At 42.2% G+C, this 26,919-nt stretch overlaps 1 pseudogene across 1 annotated transcript; it reads right to left on the bottom strand.

Moving 5' to 3' along the window:
• Nucleotides 1-467: 467 nt before the first annotated feature.
• On the bottom strand, nt 468-24,349 carry LOC146074837 (splicing factor 45-like; annotated as a pseudogene). Its single transcript, XR_014473465.1, has 11 exons — nt 24,229-24,349; nt 21,144-21,254; nt 20,180-20,343; nt 12,051-12,145; nt 7,489-7,545; nt 6,049-6,187; nt 5,669-5,818; nt 4,702-4,778; nt 3,453-3,551; nt 1,960-2,032; nt 468-624 (listed from the first exon to the last, which is right to left on the bottom strand). The product of XR_014473465.1 is annotated as a splicing factor 45-like (transcript).
• Between the last annotated feature and the right edge of the window lie 2,570 nt (nt 24,350-26,919).

Raw genomic sequence — 26,919 nt, 5'->3', positions numbered from 1 at the left:
ACAATATTAAAATGAATATTGAGATTTGAATGGCAACAGTCATCAAAATCCAGAAATATATATTTTTTTTTATAATGACCATTTAAATGGTCATAAAGGGTTAAAGTAAAAATAAATGTTTTGATTGATTTCCTAATCAGTTTAAATTTGTAGGGGGTAAACAAAAATAAATAAAAAAAATAGGTGTGTAGTAATTGAAAAATCCTTCAATGTAGAAACTAAAATGAGCCATTTTAACAATTGGCTAAAATGTTATGAAACTGATAAAGCAGCTAAAACTACATATTTTACTCTAATAACAGTGTTACACCGCAGTCTGACAGAAAGGTCATTTACAGGAGAAAAGGTCACTCGAAAATGGGGATACACCGCTTTCTTTTTACCATAAAAAGACACAAGAATTTTGTAGTTTTAAAAATGTTTTTATACTATAAAACACAAAAAAAGCCTCATCACAATAAACGTGACAAATTTAGATATTTTCTTCAATGAGCAAATTCCTCCCATCAAACAGAACTTATAATAATCATTCCGCAAGGTCCAAAGTTCTGAACTTGTCCAGATTGTAGAAGCATGCCTTAACAATTCGGCCACCGAAGTATCTCCCATTTAGATCCACCACAGCTGAAACAAAAAAAGGAAGAAGTTATTAAACTTAACAATTGTAAAAAACATCTAATTGCCACCTGTTGCAGCACTATTATATGCTATTATATATACTATGGCCCTTATTCAGAATCGTGCGGTACGGCCCGCGTGCGGCCGTACCGCCGATGTTTTTAGTCTGCACATGCGCAGAGGTCAATCTGCGCATGTGCAGCCTAATTCGCCGCAGACGTAGTTCGTCCGCCGCAAAGGGGGCGTATAGGGGCTTCATACCCTCATTTCCCTATGCATACGCCCCGCGTTTCATGGGCGTTCCCATGCAAACGCGGGGCGTATGCATGCTAATGAGGGTATGACGCCAGTGATGGGGGCGGAAAGCTGACGTCGCCGGATGTCAGCTCTCAGCCCCCATACAAGCTATCACACGGACGATTGTCCGTGTGGTCTCAGCTTGCGGGACCTGGTGGGGCGTGCGGCCCTGCCTTCGATGGTCGCCGACCATCGAATGCAGGGGGCAGCTCCCACCATGGTGGAGGCGTACGCCCCACCATTTTCTTGCGGATCGCCAGCCGTCCGTGTACGGACGGCCGTGGCGATCCGTATAGTAGGCGGGGATTGGTTGGTGCGGCCGGAGCCCCGTATGCGGCTCTGGCCGCACCGATCAGAATAAGGGCCCATGTGAGTTAATGAATTGAAATAGGAGCTCGTTCCCGGTGCCCCATAAGACACAGGGATATGGTCGCTCAGCTCTCCAGCGATTGTGGCTGAAACTGCCCCCTGTGTATGGGGCTTTCGAGATCCACAAAAAGCCAAAATCTAAGTTTCTAATGGTAACTTGTAAGCAAACTACAAGAAGCCCGGTTCAGACATAAGGGGCTGCCTACCCTCTAATGTAGAAGTGCCATATACACAGCAGTGCAACATACAGCAATCAGTTTTTTAATGAATCATGTGGCCAGAAACTAAACAATCGCCCTTGGCAGTCTTTGCAGTAGATTATACTACAAAATGGCAGAAAAACGGTTTATCAATTTAATACAGGTTGTGACTGCCTAGTAATACATGTTACTAAGGCAGAAAACACGGCCGTGACAGTTCTGATTAGCTCACAGTAGTATTTGTTTTGCTTATTCTTTCACACTTTTTGCAAGTTCGGGTTTCATTAATAAAACAAAATAAATGAATGCTGTGGTTGTTAAAAACAGAACGGTTAAAAATAGATTGGCAATAAATACTTGGGAGCGAACAAGTAAAAATCATTATTAGATGTGTAAGCACTTATCCTGGAACCTCATCTTCCACCCACTGAAGCCTCTCCTATTAGTCAGGCTTTACAATAGCTATGTAATTTACCTTTTATAGCCGATTCTACACGCTCAAATTCCAGAAATATCCTCACTGCTTCTTCATCTGGAGCACCAGGGGTCTAGAAAAAAAATGCATCAACATCCAAAATTAATAAAAAAAACCAAACACATGACTGGTAAAAAGAAACTATTTTGTTCCTGTATATAATAATGTGGTTTACACAGCTATCTATAAAAGCAAATGTTAAAAAGGAGTATAATAATACAGGAAGCATACCTATGTTCCAGCAATAAAAACAAACCATAGAAAAATGACTGAGATACCACTCATGTTTACAGATAGATACAAAAAACAGTCTTTCTTTCCTTAATATTAAATGCAGAAACCAAAATAATTTATTTTGATCTTTCAAGACCTCTCATGGCAATGGGCAGATGGGATGCGTTCAGCATTCTGGTGGTCAAAATTCCAACATCATTGGAGATTACAAACTCTGGAACCTCTATCATAATTATGCTAGGGTCTCTTAAAATTTAAACAATTCTGTATCCTTGCAATATATGAAGGGCATAAAAGATATTATTGAAAAAAAGCCATATAATCAAAGTTTCTCCTAATAGCTTACCCAATTTTAGATGTGGTTAAGCTTATAGGGTACACATTTGTTTGTTTTTTTGTTGGGGGGGGGGGGGGATCCAAAGTATAACCACCGCTTGCACTCTAACTTTAGTGAAAATGTCAGGTCGCATTCTATTTTGGTCGTCATCCAATAAGCTGCAGTAAATTTCCGTAGCTATCCCATCAGCCCTGATGTTATGCTTTCGGAGCCTGAAGCATACTTCCCAATAAGCAGCCAGAGGATCCACGACACATGGGTCCTTGAGGTTATCCCTTATCCAATGTGTTATGGTAAAAAAACTGGACCTTTTTAGCTCAAGAAAAATGTCACTACCACCAACAGCAGTTAAAAGATAAATTGCGACTGCATGGAAATGCAATAACGATTCTCTCGGCTATTGGAACTGCTAACAGTAGCAAGTTAGCTGATCCCAGCCATAATTTTAACTAACACAGTTGACACCTCTGATCCATCACTTCCGGTCAATCGCTTTACAATGTAATCATCAGTGCAAGCAGAATCACAGGGCACCTCAGTTTATGCATGTGGAAAAGGTTAACAAGCAAAAGGTCGACAATATTTTTATGATTTTTTAACCAACTTGTTCTTACTTCATAATCTATGCAGCATAGAGTGAGATTGCAATAACCTCACTCTACGCAGACATGGATTGTGAAAAATTCAGTTAAAGAAATAATCATGAAAAAAGCATGTCAACCTTTTCATGTGTCAACCATTTACATGTTGACCTTTTACGTGTGACAACCTTTTGTCAATGTTGACATGTGGCACGTGTCGACCTATTGCCAGTTGACCTAGATATTGTCGACCCATCAACCAGATCCCTGTAAGAACTCACTGTTAATGCATACCACTATACCAGATAATTCTGCAATACCCCAAAAAAATTGGTACCAACCTCAAATATAACACATTTTCCAACTTTGCCATATTTCTCACACTCTTCTTTTGTTTCACCCTCCAAGTCTTCATCAACTTCCCCTGAACCCACCATGTTCTGAAAAAAATGGGGGGAAACCAGAACAACATTTCACACACAGACTGGACAATATGTAAAAGGACTGGTGCACTATTAGGCCGATATTAAAGTAGAGCCGTGAAAGAAAAAGAACGTCCAAAGTCCCTCAGGCCATCCAAATTGGATGCCGGAGACAGACAATCACCCCCGGCCTACTGCATGTAGCCTCCAGGGCAGGTCATTGTATGCTTCCTGGTGCCTAGGCTTTATCACTGGATCAGACATCTGTTTCTCTTTCCTCCCATGAAGTAGGCACATATGTTATTTGTGTGCAGACAGCAAGAAGCAGTGCCAGATGGACAGAAAGGTTGTGAGCTATTGATGTAAATCGCCAGGTAAGAGTGGAGCCAATAACAATGGTGAGTGGGAGCTATTCATGTGTTGGCAGGGTGATGTTGGGAGTGGTGTGATGTATCAGTGTTGTTATGGTGGAGACTCACTTTAATGGAGGTGATGGGACTATTACTTAAATGCTAGGTTAGCATGGGGGCTATAACTGAACATAGAGAATAGTTTGTGGAGAAATAGGTCTATAGTAAACGTGAAAAGTATTTAATAGTGGAGCTAGTTGAGTGGATATAGGTCTATTGATTAAACGGGACTGCTATTGAATGTAATACTTGTGGTTGGTTGCAGGAAAGGATGCATAATTATTAATTACCAATTTAAATGTCAGGTTTGGTGGGTTGGGAGAGGGAGGTCTAGCTTTCCATATTTAATTTTCCTATCCTATCCCTTTTCCAAACAGGTTCCCAAACAAGCAGTAGCTGTGCTTAGGAGAGATCCTAATCCATAAACCATCTTGAGTGTGATTTTGAGTAAATACCCCACTCTGGCTGAATATTATACACGAAACAGCTGGATTGTGTACGCTCTCTTCCTTATCAGGCTGCTATGATTGATGGGAAATGCTTTTTAAATTGGAGTTTTATACACCAGCTATACAAAAGCACTAAATCAGTTGATCTATACATGGTGTTGACGTAATACATGCAAATAACAGCCTTCCAACTTATAGGAGACCCCATTAGGTCAAGATTGAGTTGTCTTGTGGTGCTAGAAGGCAACGCTGCTACTATGGGCATTGATCGTACTTTTAGCCTAATTAGAAAGTATACTTTTTCCTTACCCGCAGTAAAACCACCTTGGTAGGAAACTTTAGAATTTCCGTTAGGGGGTTAGGATCACTTTTCTTACCAGTTTCAGCTGAAAAACATGAATGCATTTGTTAAACTATACATTCCAAAACAGAAAAGTAAGATAGGTACTGATCAAACAAAAGAGGAATCAATCAAACAAAAGAGGAATCATGTGCACAATTTATTGTCACAATAGTGTCACATTGCCAACAGTGACAAAAACAAGTCAGTGTTGTCCTGAGAATATCCAATTTTAAAAACTCCTCAGGTAGGCTGTGCGTCTTCCGGCAGCTGCCTTCTAGTACAGGGAGTCAGGCTGCCTATGGGCTGACTGAAGGGGAGCTAGCTACAGAGGCAGCGTGCAGCTCCTCAAAGGCAGGGCTCCATGTGGCTGCTGTGTGGGGAGAGCTGGCCAGGGGAGGCAGGGAGTGGGACTGACTGCTGCAGATTAGCAGGTACATTATTCTAATGTTTGAGGGAGCTGGGGGTGTGTCGGTGCGTGTGTGTGAAGGTAAATGCGGTGTTTGCCTGAGCGTGTTTGTGTGTGAGCACATGCTGTGTGCACGTATGGTGTGCGTGTTTGTGTCTGCACTGTGTACATATGCTGAATGTTTGTGTCTGCGGTGTGTACATATGCATGCATACCTCCTAACTTTAAAAATCAGCAGGGTCAGGACTCCTGCGTGCGACTTACCATGTGAGCTCCCAAAAAATGGGTGTGGACTCACAAAAGTGAGTGCTGCTGTTGATCTATGAGCTGCTGCCCATTCCCCCTTTCCCTCTGTGAATAGACACTGTCATTTATCTCAGTTGAAAAAAATAAACACTGCTATTAACTTACATATAGCTTCTTTATAAATCGCTATTATGGAAAACCATCTTAAATAAAATATAGGTATCAAAAACGTAATTTTTTTTCCCTCGACGGTTGATATAATAATAAGGAAGGATGCACACCCTTATCTGCCAGATCTCCAACAATGATTTTGCCTCCCCTCTTGCTGGTTCTCAACAGAGAGCGCTGTGCTGAGTCCTTGCTCGTGTTTGCCCAGACCCTGTCCTTCCCGGAAGCCGTACTTCTGCATGATTTTGTGGGCTACAGTTCCACTGTGAAACAAATATAAAAAGTGATAAAGTAATTCCTTCAAGCTTTGGATGTCGCATACATAAATCATATCAACCCACTTTGTAAAACATGGAAGGGGTGAAATTAAGCTATGCGTAGAAGAAACTAAATACAACGGTGCATGGATGGATTAAATCATGTGCCATTTGGGAGAGTAGATAATTTTCATCTGGACTGCTTTATGCAAAATAATTAAAGATCAGAGTCTTACCCCATGTTTGCAATAAAGGAATTACTTGGCCCAGTTGGTAAACGTGGTCTCTCTGGCTCATCATATATAGGGGGTGGAAGTGCAGCCTTCGCTGCTGGGGGACGAGGTCTAGGTTCATCATCATAGGATGGTACTATAGCTGAGAAGAGAAATTTTCAAATGATAATGTATACCTCAATCACACGTAAAAGTAGGTTTATGCAGATAGAATAAATAAAGCGCTACTTACAGGTACAGTATTCTATTTTAGCAAACGCTACATACAGCTTTTTCTTCACTTTTTACAGCAAATGTAAGGTTTACAGGTGTTTGCAAATGAAATAAGATCACTTATATGCACACACACATTGGCAAAGTCCAATGGGTCATGGAACTAACTTTAGTAATGGATAAGACTCCACCTAGTGGTAGCACTAGGTATTCCTGTAAGTCCTTACAGTTGGCTCACACACTGACAAGTCTGTTATGTGAGCTCATGAAGTATGTATGCAAAACATTTTTTATTTAGATTATTGTTATTGCAACCAGTTGATCTAATTTAGCCTACTACAATTTTGTTGAATATATATATATATATATATATATATATATATATATATATATATATATATATATATATATATAGAAAGGGAATGGGGTTTAGTGATCCTTTTTCCGCGCCGGGTAGTGGGCAGCACTTCTATCGTACCTAGCTGTTACTATAGGTACCAGATGAGAAAAGTGTGTATATATATATATATATATATATATATATATATATATATATATATATATATATATATATATATATATATATATATATATATATATATTTTTTTTATTGCATGTGAGTTAGGTGCCCATACACAGTAAACACAATCTAATTATTATTTTTTTAGCGTTGGGGTGCCGCAAAAAAAATTCTGATATTCTAGGGTGCCGTGATTCAAAAAAGATTGGGAACCCCTGATATATATATATATATTTTTTTTTTTATTGCATGTGAGTTAGGTGCCCATACACAGCATGATTTTATGAATAATCCAATGTCACCCAATTTCCCTTGAAATCCGGAACACTCCTGACTAAAACACATCATTGCTCACAAACTGAATGACTGTAAAAGATCAGAGGATTAGATGGGTTCAGTGCCTCATTGAAGGTTCCAGGTGCCCTAGGCTAATACACATGTAGCTCCCAGTTAATGCTGCTCAACACACGTGTATGGGCGCTCTGGGCTCGTCATTCATACTGGCCATGTGCATGCAACAAAGGTTATACAACTGGCATGTATGATCTAATGCTTATGGCGTGTGAAGGAGACTTTGGCTTTAGGCTGCCCAGCTGGAGCACAATGTAAATAAAGTAATAGTTCCGTCAGTAAGTTACATTGGCACAGCCATCTGGCGGTCACCTTAAGAACTCTATTTCCATTTAGTCTTGTAAATCATCAACACTTACATTCCCTGTCTTTCTCAACAAGTGATGTAGGCGGTGCAATAGCCGCTCCTCCGACTACTGCAAAAAGGAGAAAAAAAAAAAAAAAAAGTTATAAATATAAATTGCAAGCATTTTATTTTCATTTAGGAACAGTTACTTACATAGCGCTGCAAATATTGTGGTGCTTCACAATTGAAAAGTGATAAAACGAACTGGGTATTTACAGACAGTCATAGAGGTAGAGAGCTCTGCTCTCAAGCTTAAAATCTATAGGGAAGGTGGATTGTATAATATGGTCACCCAACAATGTTGGCTTTGGGGTCAGGAGGATGGGAAAGTCCTGATCAGCCTCGCAATTGCAATCAGGGTTGATTGTTGTGGTGAAAATGTCACAGATGAGAGCATAGATTAAAGTTTTAGCAGTGTCATGTGTAAGGTATGGGTGTATTTTGGATAGGTTTTGTAGAAGCATGTATTGTAGCATAATTTTCAGACAGATTGAATGTGGTGAACAAAGCACAGTTCAGAGTCAAGGGTGACACCTAGGCAGCAAGCTCATGGGGATAGGATTGATTGTTATTAGTTGGTAGAAATATAAATAGTTTTTTTACATATTCAGTTTGACGGGAAGAGGACAACCAAGATGAAATGGCAAAAAAGGCATTAAGTGACACGGACCAATAGAGATGCTGACAGGTCTGAGATGGATAGGTAGAGTTTAGTAACATCCAGCGTACATAGGATATAAATCCAAAAGACCCAAGACTGAGCCCTACTCCAACTGACAGAGGTAGTGAAGAGAGGTGGAATCAGAAACAATTAACAAGTAGAATAAGAACCAAGAAAGGGCTTTGTCCTCAGTAGCACACACAGGGAAGGAGGGTTCTGAGTACCCAGAAATTCCCCCAGGAGTCTAGGCTGAAAGCTGAGGGTCCCCTCTTTCCATGGGTACAAGAATTTTAATTGGCCCTTGGGAACCGGAGATATCTGACTTCAAAGCAGTGGTCCCCATCCAAGCCTGTTAATTGCTCTTCCCATTCAGATATTTTAGGTTCTGTCTGAGAGTTTTTCAAAAGATATATTCCAAAAGCTGGGACTCTCCCCCTTTGATGGACATTAGAAGCTTGTCTCTACTGTTCCTAGAACCAGAGATATCAGCCTTCCAGCAGCTGGTTACTGCTCCAGCTCCAAACACCTGGTATGTAGTTTTATATACTCGTTGGCAGATTTCTCTGCCTCACGAAATCTGATCTCCTAGTCCCCAGTATCATTTGGTAGGTGGGATTCTCTAGTTTTTAATTCCATTAAAATCTAAGAAATCTATTTCCGGGAACTGGAGATATCTGCAGTCAAGCAAGCTGTCCTCAGAATCAGAGAGCTGTAGAAGAATAAGAAGTGAGTAATTTATAAATTAGCAGTAACCAAATCATTCACTACTTTAGTCAGTGCTGTCTCTTGAGTGTTGGGAACAAAAGCCTGACTTAAGTATCTCAAGTAGCTTGAAGAGGCATGGGAGCTGAGAGATAGGATGGTACTTAAAGAGAGTTTGGATCAGAATTGTGTTTTTAAGAATGGGAGTAATCATTGCATGTTTGAATAGTGAAGGGGATAGAGAGGAGGAAGAGATAGATTGATCATTTTAGTTAAGTATGGGATGAGCACAGAAGACAGAGCTTTACTTATGCATGAGGGTACAGGATCAAGAAGAGAGGTAGTAGAGCAGGAGGAAGAGAAAAGTGAAGATATTTCATCTTCAGTTGTGGGATCAAATGAAGAGAAGGTCCCAGAGGGTTCAAGTAGAAAATGGTCACTGACTGAGGAAGTGCATACCATTTCATCCCAGATCTCTCAAGTTAATGTTTTTTTATGGACCCGGCAGAAAGTCTTGAGTTCCGACAGAATTGGAATTTGGAAACTGTAGTTTTGCAGGATTTATGTAGTGCATATGAATCAAAGGGTAGGTTTACAGTAACTAGGGAAATAGGTTGAGGTGACCCAGGACAGGGTCGAGGAGTATAACACTTGAGGTGGTCTTCACCAAGAACCCACGCAAGGAGGTTTGGACTTTTAGCGGCACCGGATATGCAGGTCGCAACCCCCTGCCTCATGGATAACCAAAGAATCCATATGACCTGAAGACTGTATCCGAGTTACTAGTAAGGACATAAGAAAGGATTGGAGCTGAAGACTGAAGAACATAAATCAATAACTGAATTGATCGGACTGAAGCTGAACAGTTGATGGGAGCTCAGGACACTGCTGCAGACAAGCTGAAGGATAGTGTTGCACTAGAATCAGACCCTTGTGTAGTAAACACCTTTATACCACCTGGCGACGAATTGTCTGACAGTGGCTGAAGATGGAATTGGTCAGTGCAGTCATGTGATCTGGCAAGATAGTGGCACCCTGACAATGGACCCTGAACAGCAATACCGAAGCGCCCGATACACCAAATTGTGAAAAGTTCATATCAATATTGTCCTTTAATTAGGAAGCAAGAGTAGTTGGTTTGGTGGGTAACTGAGGGTTTAAAAAAAGTAATTTAAATCTATTACAAAGTCACTTAAGCAGAGATGATAGTTTGTAAATATGCGTTGTAAGTTGGGACCTTCTATAAAAAATAAAAAGAAAGTTTGCTATTTCTGTTTACGGTTCAAGCAGCAGTCTAGGTGACTGGATACTCCACCCACACTAAAGAAAGCCAATACAACAGAATTGATGTATGTTATTCTTGTTAGTGCATGCAAATATTCTGTGGTTAGTAAGCAAGTCCAGTTGTTAACTATAAATTAGTGGTCCCAATTGGAGTAAGATTTTGCTGTAGTATTAGTACTAATACAGTTAGTTGGGTTGGTAATAGTTACACCTCTTTGCATTTATCTATCGTATGGGGTGCTGATTATGTGGTAAAAAGTCGCAAATGATAGCATCCAGCAACTGGGGTCTGTGAACTATTGCGTTTCACCGCCTTTTGTATCAGCGGCTTCCTCAGAGGAGCCGCTGGGGAGTTGTATACATCGTAACTTTACCACTTTTTGAAGCTTACTATATCTGACCCAATACGTTTCACTTTCTTTTCTATTGCCTCAAAAATGACATATGTACACTTCCATTACACAGTAAATGAAAAGAGATGTCAATTGTTTTGAATCATGGCAAAACTATAAAAATAGAATAAATAAATCGCTATTAAGCGAGTTTAGCTTTTCATCTGGTAACATCTGCCCTTGAATTGCAAAGAGTTTGGCCTAGAAGCAGGCATCAGCTCATGTCATACATTTATCCTAGAAATACGGATCAGCGAGTCTGGCGTCTGTATCTGGTTGATCGCATACACATTAAATCTCTTAATCCTGTTCTTGGGAGCAACCTTCATTATACCTCATAGCATTTAGTCAATCTAGTCCATTGAGAAAAACCTCTCTGAATGAATCAAACATTACTATAAATAATCGAGGTTGGGTACATAGTGATGAAAACAAGTTGAGACCAGCACTTAACAATATTCCGGTAATTCCTAACCACAGTACTCCAGGCACACTAACAGTCCAGGTTTTAAGGTTATGCATGTGCTTTAACACAGATGATTTACCATTTAACTGATGATTTTTGTCTAACATAAAACTGCCCAAAATTGTAAAAAAAATTTTACCTACTTCATAATAGTTCAAAAACTATTTATATGGAAATATTTTCTTTAAAGATTTATGTAGGCATCCCCATAGGGCTCTATTACAAAACAACTTCCCACCCCCATTAGTAAAAGACCTCCCCAGTGGTCTTAAGTTTTAATAATAGCACCACCACGTTCCCTTAGCAGTGTATTAAAAAAAAAATCCTGCTCCTCCCAGTTAATAGCTACTCCCATCCCCCCCCCCCCTGATATGTTGAGTCGCAAATAACCATAATTTCAGCCCAATCAGCTCTTCACATGCCGCACATTAGTTTAGAGGGGATTAGCTGCTGCTAAACCAGGTTAGTTTGGGTGCGATGTGGGCCGCCCACAAAAACTCACTTGATTATTGCCCTGTAATCTCTAGTCCCTTTATGGTAGATCTGGTGTGCCTTGAGGACTGAGGTTGGTGAACCCTGAACTAGTGAGTTACAAGGGCTGGCTTCCTTCTCTGTGTACAGTAAGGTATACCGTTAGTGTAAAGGTCCCCCATCCACTAGTCCAATTTTGGCCACTTTTTACCCAATTCCAACAGATTGGGATGAGAACTCGGGTGAAAAGTGGCCAAACCATATGTGTTTGACATCCGATCTGACGCGCAGTCCCACGCGCATTGGATCAGAGTTACCGATCAGACCCGCTTGCAGGTCCGACACTGGCAGCCTCCCGGCAGTGGGGGAATGGGATCACATGCAAAAGGACTGTCCACAGCACACACGTACATCATATATGTTCAGCAGTACTTGTCTGGATTCAATGACAACATGCTGAAATATACACTTTCAATAACATACAGTGAATTTCAGTTGTTATGAATTGCTAAATCTCAATGGTCTTAATTCAATATTAAGAAATAGTGTGTTTGAGATCAAAAGAAATAGCTAGCCATAGCACCACACAATAAATATACCTCTCTTCCGCCTCTCTTTTTCATATTCTTCATCTTCAGATTCCGGGTCAGGCCTACGAGAAAACCCACTAGCTTCATGTCTGTCCTTTCGCCTCCTGTAATATAAAGTAGAGTATATTGCACTTAAAATCATCAGGAGAACCATTTATAAAATTGCAGGAATGTGGTATTCTATAAAAGAAATGGCTTAAGCAATATGACTGATACAAGTTCTCGAGCATTAACAGCTATTAAAATGTACCCAGAGCAACAGTTCTCATTTAATATTAAACAGGGTTACCGAATACCCAATGTTCTACAGGGCTAAATGGTGTAAAAACAGAAAGAAATATAGTAAATAGTGTGGGGCTAAATACAATTTGCTGGTTAATTACCTCAGGTTGATTAATTGAACAGCTCTGGCAGATCAGAGCCTGTAGGCTGCACTCAATGCAAAGTTTTGTTCGAGACTAAGGGAGATTCGAACAGATTCGCGGGTGCAACTCTGGTTATTTAATTTGTATGCTATGGGTTAATGCACGCTAGTGGGTAACTTAATCGTGAGTAAAAAGAGGCTCTAATTGAATATCCCAGGCATTAAAGCATGAAGTTACCACCCTTTTAATGCTCTTGAAAGCAGTGCTTTTTCATTGGGAGCATACCAGGTTTGTTCTGCGGCAAAACAAATAAATACGAGATGCTAAACATGCTGGGTACAATGAAAGCAGGTATAACTCTACCCTTGGCGTGCCCACCATGAACGGTGTCGTGTGGATTAGCTCACAGACAATGGGGCAGATGTATCAACCAGCGTTAAGTGCAAAAATGCACTTAACGCTGGTTAACTGGGGGGATTACGATTTTGCTAATGTATCACTACTAGCGCACCTAACGTGCGCTAGTGACAGCCCACCGAGTTACGCTCGGCGGGGCTGTCCCCTGCAATCCCCCCAGGGATTAACAGCCGGGGCGATGTATTAACAGCCTTCAAGGCGTTAATTCGCCCCGGCCGCTTCGCCAGCTCAGGGCTAGCTTTGTCCTATCCCCCACTATGGGGACAACGCTAGCCCTGCGTCTGGCTCGGGCTGCGCTGGAGATCTCGCGTTTTTGCGAGATCTCGTGCATGCCCATTAGAGCCGGACAGGGGGGAGAAGCGCACTGAGCATGCGAGGGGCGCCGGGGGAGACGAAAAGGAGAGCTGTTAACACTGGGCATAACGGCTCTCCTTATCGGCTTGAGGGATGTTAATACATCCTCGTTATGCAGGAGAAGCGGGACCCGTTATTTCACCAACGTTAAAAGGATATTGATACATCTGCCCCAATGGCCCTTATTCAGATCTGATCGCAGTACAAATTTGTTCTCAAAATAGGCAAAACATGTGCACTGGGGGGGTGGGGCGTTACTTCTTAATATAAGGATAGGCATACCGCGCACTTCCTCGCCACTCGTAAGTACTGTCTAAATTTCAAATTGAGAGGAGGGGGTACTCTTTAATGAAAAGCTTAATCAAGGGGTACGGGAGAGAAAAAAGGTTGGGAACCACTGAATTAGAGCCTCTTTTACTCCCGATTAATTGACCAACTAGCGTGCATTAACCCATAGCATACATGTTAAATAACCAGAGTTGCACCCGCAACCCGGGCGTTTCTGTTCGAGTCTCCCTAAGCATGAAGTGGGCCAAACAAAATTGGAAAGCGTGTGGAAAAAACTCATGTCGACCTTCATCATGTTGGATCTTTGTCAATGTTGACCCATTGACAGTTTAACTAGACATAGTCTGTGAGCATTCCAGATGCCGGAGTCAGTATATAATATTTTCAGACTGAATACAATATATGGTATTTCAAACGGTTTTAAAAGCACTGACAGGGCAATACAGGGTATCACCGCTTGCTTGAGCAGATTTGTTTAAAGCTAGGCAGTGCAGAGCACCAACAAGACTTGGCTCAGTACTGCCCCACTCAATGTTCGGCTGTGCATGACGTCAAACAGTATCGGCTGCGCAACCACATGCCAGACCCACCCACTTAAGTGGAGGACTGCCGAGCAGTGATTTGTTAGCACTGGCCATGTCAGCGAGTGTCACACTTAGCGGTGCCTGCAACCTGAGAGCTCAATGCTGTCCTTTTGATGGTGTTTGGGTGGGACTTAAAGTTGTACTGGCATCTGTGTGCTTCTGCCTGCTGCTGAGAGAGTGTTTCCTGAAAACCCTGCTTACAATCTGCTGCTCCCTCCTTGTACATTGCTGCCTAATTGCGGTGTCTGCTGTTGCTGTAGACTAGTACTACTAATACTCTCCTGTGTGTCCTGTCCTTTTGGAGTGGAATCTGGAGGATGGTGAGTCAAGGGGGGGGGGGGGGGGGAATAGTAATTTTATTCCTGTGGAATAAAGTAGGAATGGCCATTTAGGATCACCATTGATGGTATGAAATAAAATCAACAGAAGACTGTTTTGTCTATTACTTACTGGGCCAGAGTTGAGGGCGGTGCTTCACAAGTCACATTAGCGACAAAGAACTAAATTTCCACTCAAAAAGTTTGAAAGTGCTCAATGATCACAAGAAAATAAAATATAGCAAAATAGTTCAAATAGAAAGTAAACCAAACTGCAACTTATATACATGTATAATGCTTCTAAAGGAAAGATTACATATATCAAGAAGGAGGAAATGACCTTCCCAGCTGGCTTAATACATGCACACACTATCTGTATGCACATGCACAGGAAAGATAGCTAGTATTACAGCAAATCCCAGTGAGCTGATTACACAGTATTTGATTAATAACTAAACAGTGTGAGCACCTTAGGCTACATTTTATTTACTAGTTGTACTTAATAAAGTTAATTCGAATAGGATCATTTAGTTTTTTGTGTGTTTTTGAACCGGAAGTGTAACTTCTTTACAGCAGGAGCCTAATGAAGGAGTAACCATATAAAATATACAGTAGTTTCACCTTTTCTTGTGGATTTGTGGGGCTCAAAAGGTCAGACACGTCATATGCTGAGATATGTATTGTATGTGTGGGATACATACGGATGACCGGCAGTGGGAATTCCATGGTGGTAGTCGGGATGCTGGTGTCAGTATTATGAACACCGGCATACTCACCACCATGAGAGGAACTTATCCCATATGTGTACCTTATTGGACTCTACTTGATGACTGGTCACAATGATCAGTTACCAGTTGTGCTTTTTCCCCCCTTCTATTCCATGAAGAACTGGTACATATAGTATACATTTAATGTGCCCAGACAGCAATAAGCAAGCTTCTAAATTCTGGAAATGGCAATTCCAAACTGGATCAATGATCTTTTCTCTGCTATACATATTGGAAGACTTTTTTTCTACCCAACACATAATCCTACAGGTTTCCATTATTACAAAAGAGCACTCTACGACTCCCTCATGGTTAACAGTGCTATGTATCAAGATCAAGACTGCCAAGCTTTTTGGAGCAAATTCAGGCGTGGGTGTGACAGTGCTTTCCATAACACCACTCTCTAACGGACCATACCTGCGGTGACTGTGTGGTGGTGTTGCAAACTTGTTTTGGAGACCTGGACACCCCCCCCCCCCCCCTGTGCCCATTATTACTGGGGACGAACCTTGCCCAACCATCTGCCCAGCTAACTTTGTAACCGGCGAGAGATGGAGGTGGACGCGGACTGGCTAGGGCTCCCATTATGAAGCAAAACCCAGACAGCTGCTACCTCGCGAATCGCCTAGGACCCGAGGGAGACATGACTGCTTCGGGAAACCTCTGTCACTCGTGGGACCTCTGTCATACACCACAAATCAAACTTCCTATGCCCTGCTGTATAACTACCACTTCAGAGGTGATCAGCAGTGTATCCGTTGCCCTCAGAGTTGCTGTGGGAATTTAGCGACAGTCTTCATGGCTGCTGTAAAAGCCACCCTGCCCCTGTAAGTTCCAGCAGTGAATGAACTCAGAGGGAAATTGTGTAGCAGAAGCCTCTGGAGGACTGCTACCCTTGTTCCCCCTACTTGTGACAGTCCCTGCTTAGATGCCTATCTGGCTGCACTTGGGTTCGGAGGCATTCGCTGTCTGGCCGAGCTGCACCTTGCTGGACAAAAGCCTGGCAGCTAATGTTGGAGACTATGTGCCGATCGTCGACGCCCTTGTGGTGCTACTGCAGGAGACTGGTGTGCAGCCTGGAGGAGCCACAGCTGCCGACCTTTCCCAGTTACTGCAGACATACCCACTATCTATGGTGCTGCATCCCTAGGTTGCATTTTAGACGCCCTGCACTCTGCTGACAATTTTAACTAGCTGGACCCTACAGCTGTGAGACTATAATGCTGGAGGAGTTTGAGGTCTGCCGGTAAAGCTGGCCATACATCAGAAAGATCGATCTTAAGAGCGATTGCGCTCATGATTGTGTACAATTTCCCTTGAAATCCCCGGCAGTCCTTGGTGGTTTTTGGACACACAATCGATCATACAATCCATCTACTGCATGATTATGTACACACAATTTGCATACAATCCATCTTACAATCAATTGAGATTGTATGATTGGGTACAATATCTTTCTGATGTATGACCACCTTTACTGCTACCTTGGTCACTTGGAATTGGTGAACACCCCGACCCCTACGGCTCAACTCTTCAACATTTACTTTTATTTGTCCTCTAACCATCCCATACTCTGACCAAGTCACTTCTTACAACAGCGGCGGTAGCTAGTGGTCGCTTGTCCATATCTTCACTGCTGACCCCCACTCTGATTGAATTGTGACTGGGCTAAACCTCCAACGCTTGGAACAGGAGGTCCTTTAAAAGGGGTTGTGTATCGTGAGCACTATTTACCTGGGACTTTTGCTGCTGTAGGAAACGCATCGACTTAGCGGCCTACTACCCTGTTCACTAAAAATTACCTCCGTCCCTGTATCACTTGTACCGACCTCCACCCTGTGCCACAGTTAACCCACTGTATACTTCTATAAACTCACTTTGAAGTATCTCATTGTTCTAATTGCCAGCTTTTCTATGGAAACCAATTCTATCCATTAGTGACTATTTGCATTGGAACACCCCCACCTAGTGGTAGAAAGAGTATATTACTTGTATTTCTGTCATAAATTTAAGCCTGGATAGATCACAACAGCAGCTGGTTACTTCACTACATCACCAATTTTGTTTTCATGAACTGATATTCTAGGGGTAGAATACACAAGGAAGAAAGGACTGCAGTTCTTGAAAAAAAAAAAATACACTTATTTAGGAAAAACATCAGTTATTCTCATACATTGCTCTAATTTCAACACTATATTTTTACTTCTGGAGTATTGAAAGGTTAATAAAGATGGCCAGGCTTGTAATTATAAACACAGCCGCCTCGACTACCCAGTTAGCGATTGAATTATCGCAGATCCTCGTACCTTACTTTGAAAAAAAGATGAATCAAATAATGCTGCTTGTTGATAGAACACAGGCCCCTCAGTCTACACACTCAACTTTTATTGAAAAGCCCATGTCTCACCACAATATCTTTGAGATCGGTAACTCCCAAATCACTGAACCAGTAATGGTCACTGATGATACCATTTTAGCTCCCTCTGTAATCTCTACTACAGTTCTAGACACATTGAATTATTTAAAATGGCTGTGGCACATCCCTCCCCCCTACCATACATATTCCACATTTACCACTCAGCGTTATTGGAAAAGTTACGTGAACAAACTAGTTGTTTTCATTCTTCAACCTCGCTTACCACTAGACACGCTTCTATTACTTGACTATGACTTTGTTTGTCCTTTGAGCAGAAGATCCTCGATACATGGCTTAAATTTGACATAAACACTGCAATAACATTTGATAGGTATTTCTTTTCACTGTTAATTGACCTCAACAATTCTAATATTAGAGTTGTAATTTTCATATTTATGGTTGTTTAGGATACACTTGGGACACATTGGCTTTTATGATTCTTTTATTGATCGACACATTTTTACTTAGTCAAGTCCAACTCGTTCCTATAACCACTGTCACCCGGGCATGGGCAGCGCTGCTGATCACTACATCAGCTACTGCCCGGCCCTGTCCCCGGCAACCCGGCTGTGTGTGGCGTGACTTTAGTAAGGTCACGCAGCACACAGCTGGGGGGGGGGGGGGGAGGAGGGGCTGGGCAGCAGGAGCCAGGCAGCCGCTGAAGCAGAACTAAGCAGTGTAACAGTGGCAATCTCGATAATTTTCCAGGTTTGCCAGTCTGTGCGCTAGAGCATAGGCCGGAAAAATCTTGGGAGTACCACTAAGGGGTTAATGATGTCCATTCACCTTACGATATGAGCCCACATAAGCCCTTTACTATCACTGATATTTATATGACTGATTGGACACGTTTCCTTAGCTTTTAATCTTTTAGAATAATTCTGGGCTCCTCCTTAATAGAGGCTATTGTAATAGTGGAATCTACTGTCAACTTCTCTGCAAAACTTGAAAGGCCATTTTGTTAGGTTAACAATAATTCAGATAGTTTTTTTCTTGTATGCGGACTGTGATCGCAATCCTCATTGGATTGGAAAATTATTAGAAATCAGGTTGGACTCATAACATCAATAAATATTATAACTAAGTAATTGTTTGTTATAGTTTATACCTTCTATTTAGTTTATTATTTTTCATCAAATAGTCCTTTTATTTTTTTAGGTAACTATCTAAAACAAATCAGTACTTTGTAATATCTGCATTACTATATTATTTTTGTACTGTATTTGCAAACTATATTGTATGTTATATGGTTTGTTCTTATCAAAAACAAAAATGAGAAAATATTTTTCATTTTGTAAAAAATATGCATGATAATTTGACACAGAATGATCACATACTTACCAAATAGACATATCAAGCTAATTCTTAAGTTATCTAGCAGAATCAAAAGAAACCCTTATATATCTATAATATTCCCTGAAAACTCACCTCTTCAGACAAGCTTATCCAATTCCAGAACTACTCATACTCCCTTTGTAAATTTCCTATACAATAATACACTCATTTTCCCGTTCTTCACATTCCCATCCTCCTGACTCCAGGCCAACATTGCTGTGTGACTACATCATACAGCCCACCGAGAACCTTTGCAATCTAGTGGACCTACATGTAATAGATAAAACCTTTCCTTGTATAGCAATGCCTATATCCCTATAGATTGTAAGTTTGAGAGAAGGGCCTTCCTACCTCTAGGACTTTTCTGTTATTTTCCAGTCTTGTTTTGTCACTGTTGCCAATTGTTTTGTTTTAGGTTATTATGGGTTTTCAACTGTAAAGCACAATGGAATTTGCTGCACTATATAAGAAACTTAGGTACTGGTTTCCTAGCATGGCGCCCATGATTTTCAGTCGTATGGCATCTTATGCATTGTATCGCATTCCATATAGCCGCATGCGATGCGATTTTGGCCCCCCTATACGATTTATAATTGTAGAAGCAATGGGTGCTTACAATGTCAAATGCACCCCCACTATGAACGCCAACCCGAAGTGTGGCGAGCGCAGCGAGCCCGCGAGGGACGGCGGTACGCATCCTCCGACCTTTTCATAACCCCACTATCCACGTAGGCGTGGAGTTGATTTTAGATAGTGTGGCAGGCGCAGTGAGCCACCGAGCCCGTAGCGTGGCGAGGGGACGCGTATTACTTTACATGTATTCCGTGTCCGCTCGCCACGCTTCGGGCTCGGTGGTTCGCCACACTATCTAAAATCAACTCCACGCCGACGTGGATTGTGGGGGTATGAAAAGATCGGAGGACGCGTACCGCCGCCCCTCGCGGACTCGCTACGCTTCGGATTGACGTTCATAGTGGGGGTGGCATGGGGGTGCAATTAACATTGTAAGCACCCATTAGGGTGCTTATACAATTAATAATCTTATAGGGGGGCCATTTAACATTGAAAACATCCATTAGGGTGCTTATACAATTTAAAAATCGTATACCATTGTATATGGCATACAATGCGATGGTATACGATTTTAAATTGTATGACATGGGGTGCCATCGCATTGCATACCATTGTAAGGCTTATGGGTTGCTATGTGATGGGCACCGTGCTAGGAAACAAGTACCGAAACTTAATATGCTAATTTATCTTCTTCCATTCAGGAAAAATAAAATTATACTTACTTTTCCCGCTCCTCAATTTCTTTCTGCCTTTCTATCTCTCGTTGCCTCTGCCTCTCCTCCCTCTGACGTTTTACCACTTTTTCATATTCATTAGGGTACATGGGGTCATATTCATCAGCTAAAGGAACCAAGACTTCCACAGAAAACCCACTGGGAACAGGGTCCTAAGAAGCAGGGTACAATATTATATTTTATGGAAAACAAAATCACATGATGTGTAGGGGAAAAACAAATACTTAGACTGATCTATATATTTTGATTTGGTACAGAAAAATAAACCTGAAGTTAGGTGATATTTCACTGTCTGAACATATTGTGTACCTGTTAATATTGTACTGCCAAAATAAAATGATTCAGCGCACTTACAGTATATACCCATACAATATTCACAGCCAACCTTGGCACAATAGGTCTTCATGTTACACTGCTAGCGCCAGGCATCTTTTACCTAAAAATGCATCTTAGTCACAATGCAATTCAACTAGGATGCACCAGGAGACTTTGCAGATTAATTGTATATGCAACACGTGTACATCTGTGCACAATAACTGGATGACTCCAGATCGGAATGGAAGAACTACGATGTAGCGGTTGTGGGGTTTTACCATGCCAAGTTCCATTGTGCTTTATCTACAAACTCATGAAGCACACAAATATACAAATGTGCATTCCAAATCAAAATTCTAGTCAGTGCAGCAAATACACAATGCAATTTATCTTTCCAAAAAAAAAGTGTCACTAGGATCAACAGTAATAAAGGTGCAAGTAAAAAAAAAAAAGGGAGGACTCTCGGGGGAGAAACTAAAAGGAAGAAGAGGGTCAGATTATTGTGTCCATTCTTTACCAAGAAGGACCACTAGTGGCACTGGTGCAGATAACAGTAAAACAGACCACTGCACATAATAAATGGGATGTTTTAAATAACTAACTGCCATGATCCATAATAAAACAAGAATAAAGGTACCTTAATTGCAGCAGCCACATGAGGTGGAGTATCAATGATTAGGCGATCTTCACTGCCTCGCTTAAGGTAGATTACAGGTGTGAGTACTGTGCTCTGCTTCGTCTTGTGCGTCTGGAACATATACAAAAAAAACATTTTATGTTGTTTAAATTCATCCAAAATCATAGAAAGTCCAGGATGCATTAAAAAAAAAAAAAAAACACACAACAAAAAGAAATCCGCTGAGGAAGTGTAGACACAGTAACCAGGACATTAGATGGGATTAGCCGCTGTTCACAGCTAAACCCAATCTATTTGGGCTCCTAAACAATAATGGGTTGCCCAATGAGAGCAACAATGGTATTGCTCTTATGGGCACTCATTATTTTGGGCACCTGAAAAACATACTAGTCCTAAAACAGTAATGAGTACACTATTAGATAATTAATATGCAATATGCCTTTTTACTCTGATGTGTTCTCATATAGTGATTGTGTTCCTGCTAGTATGCGGGCAGGGCAGAGCGCTTAGGGAGGGGGTCACAGCCTTGTCTGCGTCATTCTTGGTGGCAAGCCAGGCTTCCCCCAAGTTCTCTCCTCATTGGGAACAAATGCCATGCGCATGAGCATGAGCATGGCATATATTCGCCTGATGGCAAATGGAAGCGGCACATTTTCCCACCTGTGAGACATTGTGGGCCTCGAGTGGGGAAAGCAACAAGCAGGCTGCTTCAGGAGGGAGCTGTGATTAGGGAATGGCCCATCTTGCCATTTCAAAATTGGGCAGGGCTCGGCAACCTCCATAAACAGCATAGTGTAAACACAGTGAACATCTTTATACCATACGGAAGAAGATTTCCGGCATAACCAAGACGGACAATTAATATTGTAATTTCCTTTAAATTATACATTTTGACATGTTGCAGATACAGGGAAAAGCTGCTCAGTGTACCAGAGACACTAGGTTTCAACTTAAACCGCACAGGAATTGGTTTTATATGCATATACAGTTGAATATAAAGCAACTCAGCATGAGATTTGGACGGTACAGAAATCTCACGGAAGCCACAGTATGAGACACATCTGTACCTATTTTTTCCCTGAATTGCCATTTGTGTACTAAGTACTTACGATCAACATAGTAAGTTAAGATACAGATTCTGTCAGAGACTATCAGCCCTGAGATAAGTCCCTTTGGGACTTAACACAAGGGGTAAACTATAGAACCTGGCACTTCACGTGGAATCTATGGGTCAATGTGCGTTTACCTTGCTGGCAAACTGACTTACTCCAAGAGTTAAATCTAGGGCTTCCCATATGGCAGTGATGGGGAACCTTCAGTCCTCTAGCTCTTATGGAACTAGACATCCCAGCATGCCTTGTTACAGTTTTGCTATGTGGCCATGCTACTGTTGCAGGACATGCTGGGATGTGTAGTTTGTCAACAGTTGGAAGGCTGAAGGTTCCCCATCTCTTTCATATGGTAACCCTCCAACGCATACTGGGGCAGATGTTTTAAGCCTTAACAAGAGATAAATGCAAGGGTGATAAAGGGGCAGATGTATCATAGCAGCGCTTATCGCGCCGCTATGATGCTTCGCCTCAATAGCGAGGCGAAGCAGGAAGGGACATCGACAAGCTGTATTAACATCTTGTCTGCCGAAGCGGGGGAGTGTTAACTCCCCCCTCCGGCGATGTCCCTTTCTGGAGATAGCGCATCAGTATTAACTGATGCGCTATCTCCTGTCCCCCGGCCGGCCGCACTGGGCATGCGCGAGATCTCGCAAAAGACGCGAGATCTCCAGCGCAGCCCTAGCCAGAAGCAGGGCTAGCATTGTCCCCACAGTGGGGGATAGGACAACGCTAGCCCTGAGCTGGCGAAGCGGCCGGGGCGAATTAACGCCTTGAAGGCTGTTAATACATCGCCCCGGCCGTTAATCCCTGGGGGGGATTGCAGGGACAGCCCCGCCGAGCGTAACTCGGCGGGCTGTCACTAGCGCACGTTAGGTGCGCTAGTAATACATTAGGACAGACGTAATCCCCCCCGGTTAACCAGCGTTAAGTGCATTTTTGCACTTAACGCTGGTTAATACATCTGCCCCAAAGAGAGATAAACGTCCAGCCAATCACCTGCTAACTGCCATGTTACAGGCTGTGTTTGAAAAAAAGTCAGTAAGGAGCTGATTGGCTGGATGTTTATCTCTCTTTATCAGCCTTGCATAATCTCTTGTTAAGGCTGCATACATCTGCCCCACTATAAGAAATAGTTGCATGGCACAGCTAAGTCGCAAAGCCTGCGATGCACCACAAAGAGCTACTTTAGCATGATTTGAGCATAGGGGTATGTGGATACATCAATATGCTAGGCAGTCTAAACAAAAGTATAATATACTGATAAACAAAAGGGTACTTGTTTCCTAGCACAGCGCCCATCGCATACCGTATTTAGTGGTGTGCGATGCGATCTTCCCGTTAAATTAACAGGAGTGCTTGTACAATGAAATATCGCATGCCATGCGATTTCATTGTACAAGCACCCTCATGGGTGCTTACAATGTTAAATGCACCCTGATTGACAATGCCACCCCCACGCGTGGCGAGCGGCGGCGGTAAGTGTCCTCCGACCTTTTTATACCTCCACTATCCACGTCGGTGTGGCGAGCCCTGTGAGGGGACGCGGAATACGAGCCCGAAGCGTAGCAAGCGCAGCGAGGGTATGCGGAATACATGTAAAGAAATCCGTGTCCTCTCGCTCGCTCCCCGACGTGGATAGTGGGGGTATGAAAAGGTCGGAGGACGCGTACCGCCTGCGCTCGGCACGGTGTTGAAAGTGGGGGTGGCGATGACAATGGGAGTGCATTTAACATTATAAGCACCCATCAGGGTGCTTGTACAATTAAAAATCGCTTCGCATCGCATGCCGCTATATTGCATGCGATGCGATAAAATGCACTTCGATCAAAATCGGGGACACCATGCTAGGAAACAAGTACCCACAAAAGTGCTCAAAACACAATAGAAAAGACAAACCTAGTACAGTAGTTTCCATTCAATAATTGAGGAGTCCCAAACTACCATTATGTGCGCTACATGATATGCAGGCTTACCTTCGCTTGTGTTAGCGCTGCCTTTTTGACTTGCAGCTGTGACTGCAAAAGCTTGAAGTTTTGACCATCCTTCTGTTTTTGAGTCACTTGTCTCAACCACTAAATCATCATATAAAGACATTTTGTCTCCCCTTCAACCTTAAAGAGAGAAAAAATAAGTCTAAAAATAAATATTATATATTGTCTAGCAGCATGTAGAACAATTGGAATTCTAATACATGTATAGAGAGTTACAATTTAAAAGTGTTCTTGGTTGCCAGTCTCATTAGGCCTCATTATAGTGTGTAGATTTCGGGTTGCATAGCGTTGCACTACGGAAAGAATAAGGCAAGAATAAGGAAGTAAACCTTAGTGGACAGAGACACCTACCAGGTGCATAATTTCTTGTTTACGAATATCGATCAATGGTCAGCCCTAGTACCACCACCTTCAGTACTCCCTACACTACCTATGACAACTCCAGGCTTACAATGCAGTGGCTTTGTCAGTGGGAAACTATCCAGTCAGTACAAGGAATAGCAACAGTGTTCAATTCAGCAGAAGCAAATTGTTATGGCACACTTGTAATACTGTAAAGCTGGTCTATAGTGTACTCCAATTGGCTAAAAAGGAGACATTGACAACATTTCTATACACTTTAATGGGTTTTAGCGGGGATACAGGAGGTGATTCAGCATTGTGTGAGAACATACACAGTATTCCCAATCTACAGACTGACTGATATGCTGAAAGCCAGTGCTGGAGGCAATGCTGACCGTACTGGAGGCACGCCTCCTTCAGTTTTTGGGGTGGGTCAAAGCAAGTGGCTGCCTTCTTCTCACACAGATTTACTGAGCTACAAAGATGACAGCCACTCTTTAACCCTCTTACAAATTAGATGATATTATAAGGGGCTTCTAAGCGATATTGCTCACAATATCGTCTAGTGTGTACACAATATTGTTAACGATGCACACTTCCATGCGCCGAATATAGCCAAGCTACCTGCATGGTATATGGATCTCCAGGAATCGATGATCCGCATTAGGTGGCAAGCATAGGCTGAAGTTGCACCGTGTGCAGGACCCATAAGACGTGAAGATAAATTACTGCGCAACTGGGGAGTATTAAAATACTGGGACTTTTCCAAAGACAAGGCTGTCAAATATGGAAATTAGGGACAGCTGGCAACTAATAAGAAAAGAAAGTTAAAATGGTGAAAGTAGCCTGTTTATAGTCAGCATCCTGGTGCTTGCTCTCCTGCAATGGACTATCGACATAATCTCTTAACACACACATAGGGTTCCATCTGACTTGACGACCACATCGTTTGTGAACTGGTGAAAATATTAAATGGGTCACCACTCTATAAATAATAATTCAATTTCATGCAACCACTGAACATGAACAATGAAGGACTGTGAACAGTAACTTGGGCAGCCGTGAGTCCACAGCTTTCGCCCATGAGCCATTGTTATACCTCACACTTGCCTACCTGACCCTCTCCATGAGGGAGAAAATGCTCTGTTCCTGGACTTCCCTGGTAATGTAGAATTGCCATCACCTGTGGGGAGCTAGGTAATTGATAAGAAAGGTGTTTCACTACAGGTGATGGCAATCCTACATTACCAGGGATGTCCAGGATCAAAGCATTTTCTCCCTCATGGAGAGGGTCAGCTAGGCAAGTATGGAATACCTACAGTAATTCTATTTCACAGAAATAGTGACCCCACTCCGTATTGCTTACCTACTGCCCGCAGCTTCTCCTCCATAAAACCCCGGACCCGCAACCAGCACAACGACAGCACCGTCGGAAAGCGTCTCACATGCGACAAATACAACGACTGTCACGTGACGACCACGGTCAGAAAAGAGGCTTGGAACGCACTGCTCGGCTTCAGGTCCCGGAAACTACGTAACTATATGGGCCTTATTCTGGTTGATGCGTAGTTTCCCGAATACTTTCGGATAGCGTGTTTACGGCGTCTGCGCATGCGTGGGGAACGCAAGGCGCATGTGCCAAGCATTGACTCCGTACCTGTTCGTGCTAATCCCGTACAAAACTGTGCACCGCAATCAGTCTGGAAATATGGGCGTCATGCGGAATGACACAGGGGCGTAGTTTCAAAGTGGGCAAAACTGGGTGGAAACATGGGCGGACACGGGGGAGTACACTTATGTTGGGGGGCGTGCATTCGGATAGCACTCCGAATGCCCGCGAACAAAACCGATAGAAATGTGCGGTGTCCATAAGCAAGTATTGCTTTGCGGAAACCACTCGGTCCTGCTGTAGGCGAACGGAACGCCTAATGACTACAAGCATTAACAGCTGAACACAATACAATCGACTCCTTTACTCATTACTCACTAATGGCACGCTTGTCAGTGCTTTAATTGAAACCATTGCTGCTTCAAGGAACCTTTACTAAACACACACATATGCTGTACTTGTCACACACTTTTAAACTGCTAAGAATGGACATCACTGAATATTAATACTATCAATACACATGTGTATTCTACATGTACTAATTAAACCACACAATTTTGTTGAAATAAATAAATTTATTTCAATAAATTTCACAGACACTGACACTGAAGAAATAAAAAAAACAAAAACAAAAAGCATGGCAGGAATGTACATAAATAAATTATAATAGAAAATAAATATAATTGTACACATTCATAACCACAGCAGAATCATTTGGAACA

Source organism: Crinia signifera, chromosome 4 (genome assembly GCF_055691185.1).
Source record: "Crinia signifera chromosome 4, ASM5569118v1, whole genome shotgun sequence".
NCBI lineage: Eukaryota > Metazoa > Chordata > Amphibia > Anura > Myobatrachidae > Crinia > Crinia signifera.
This window is presented reverse-complemented; position numbering and strand designations above follow the sequence as displayed.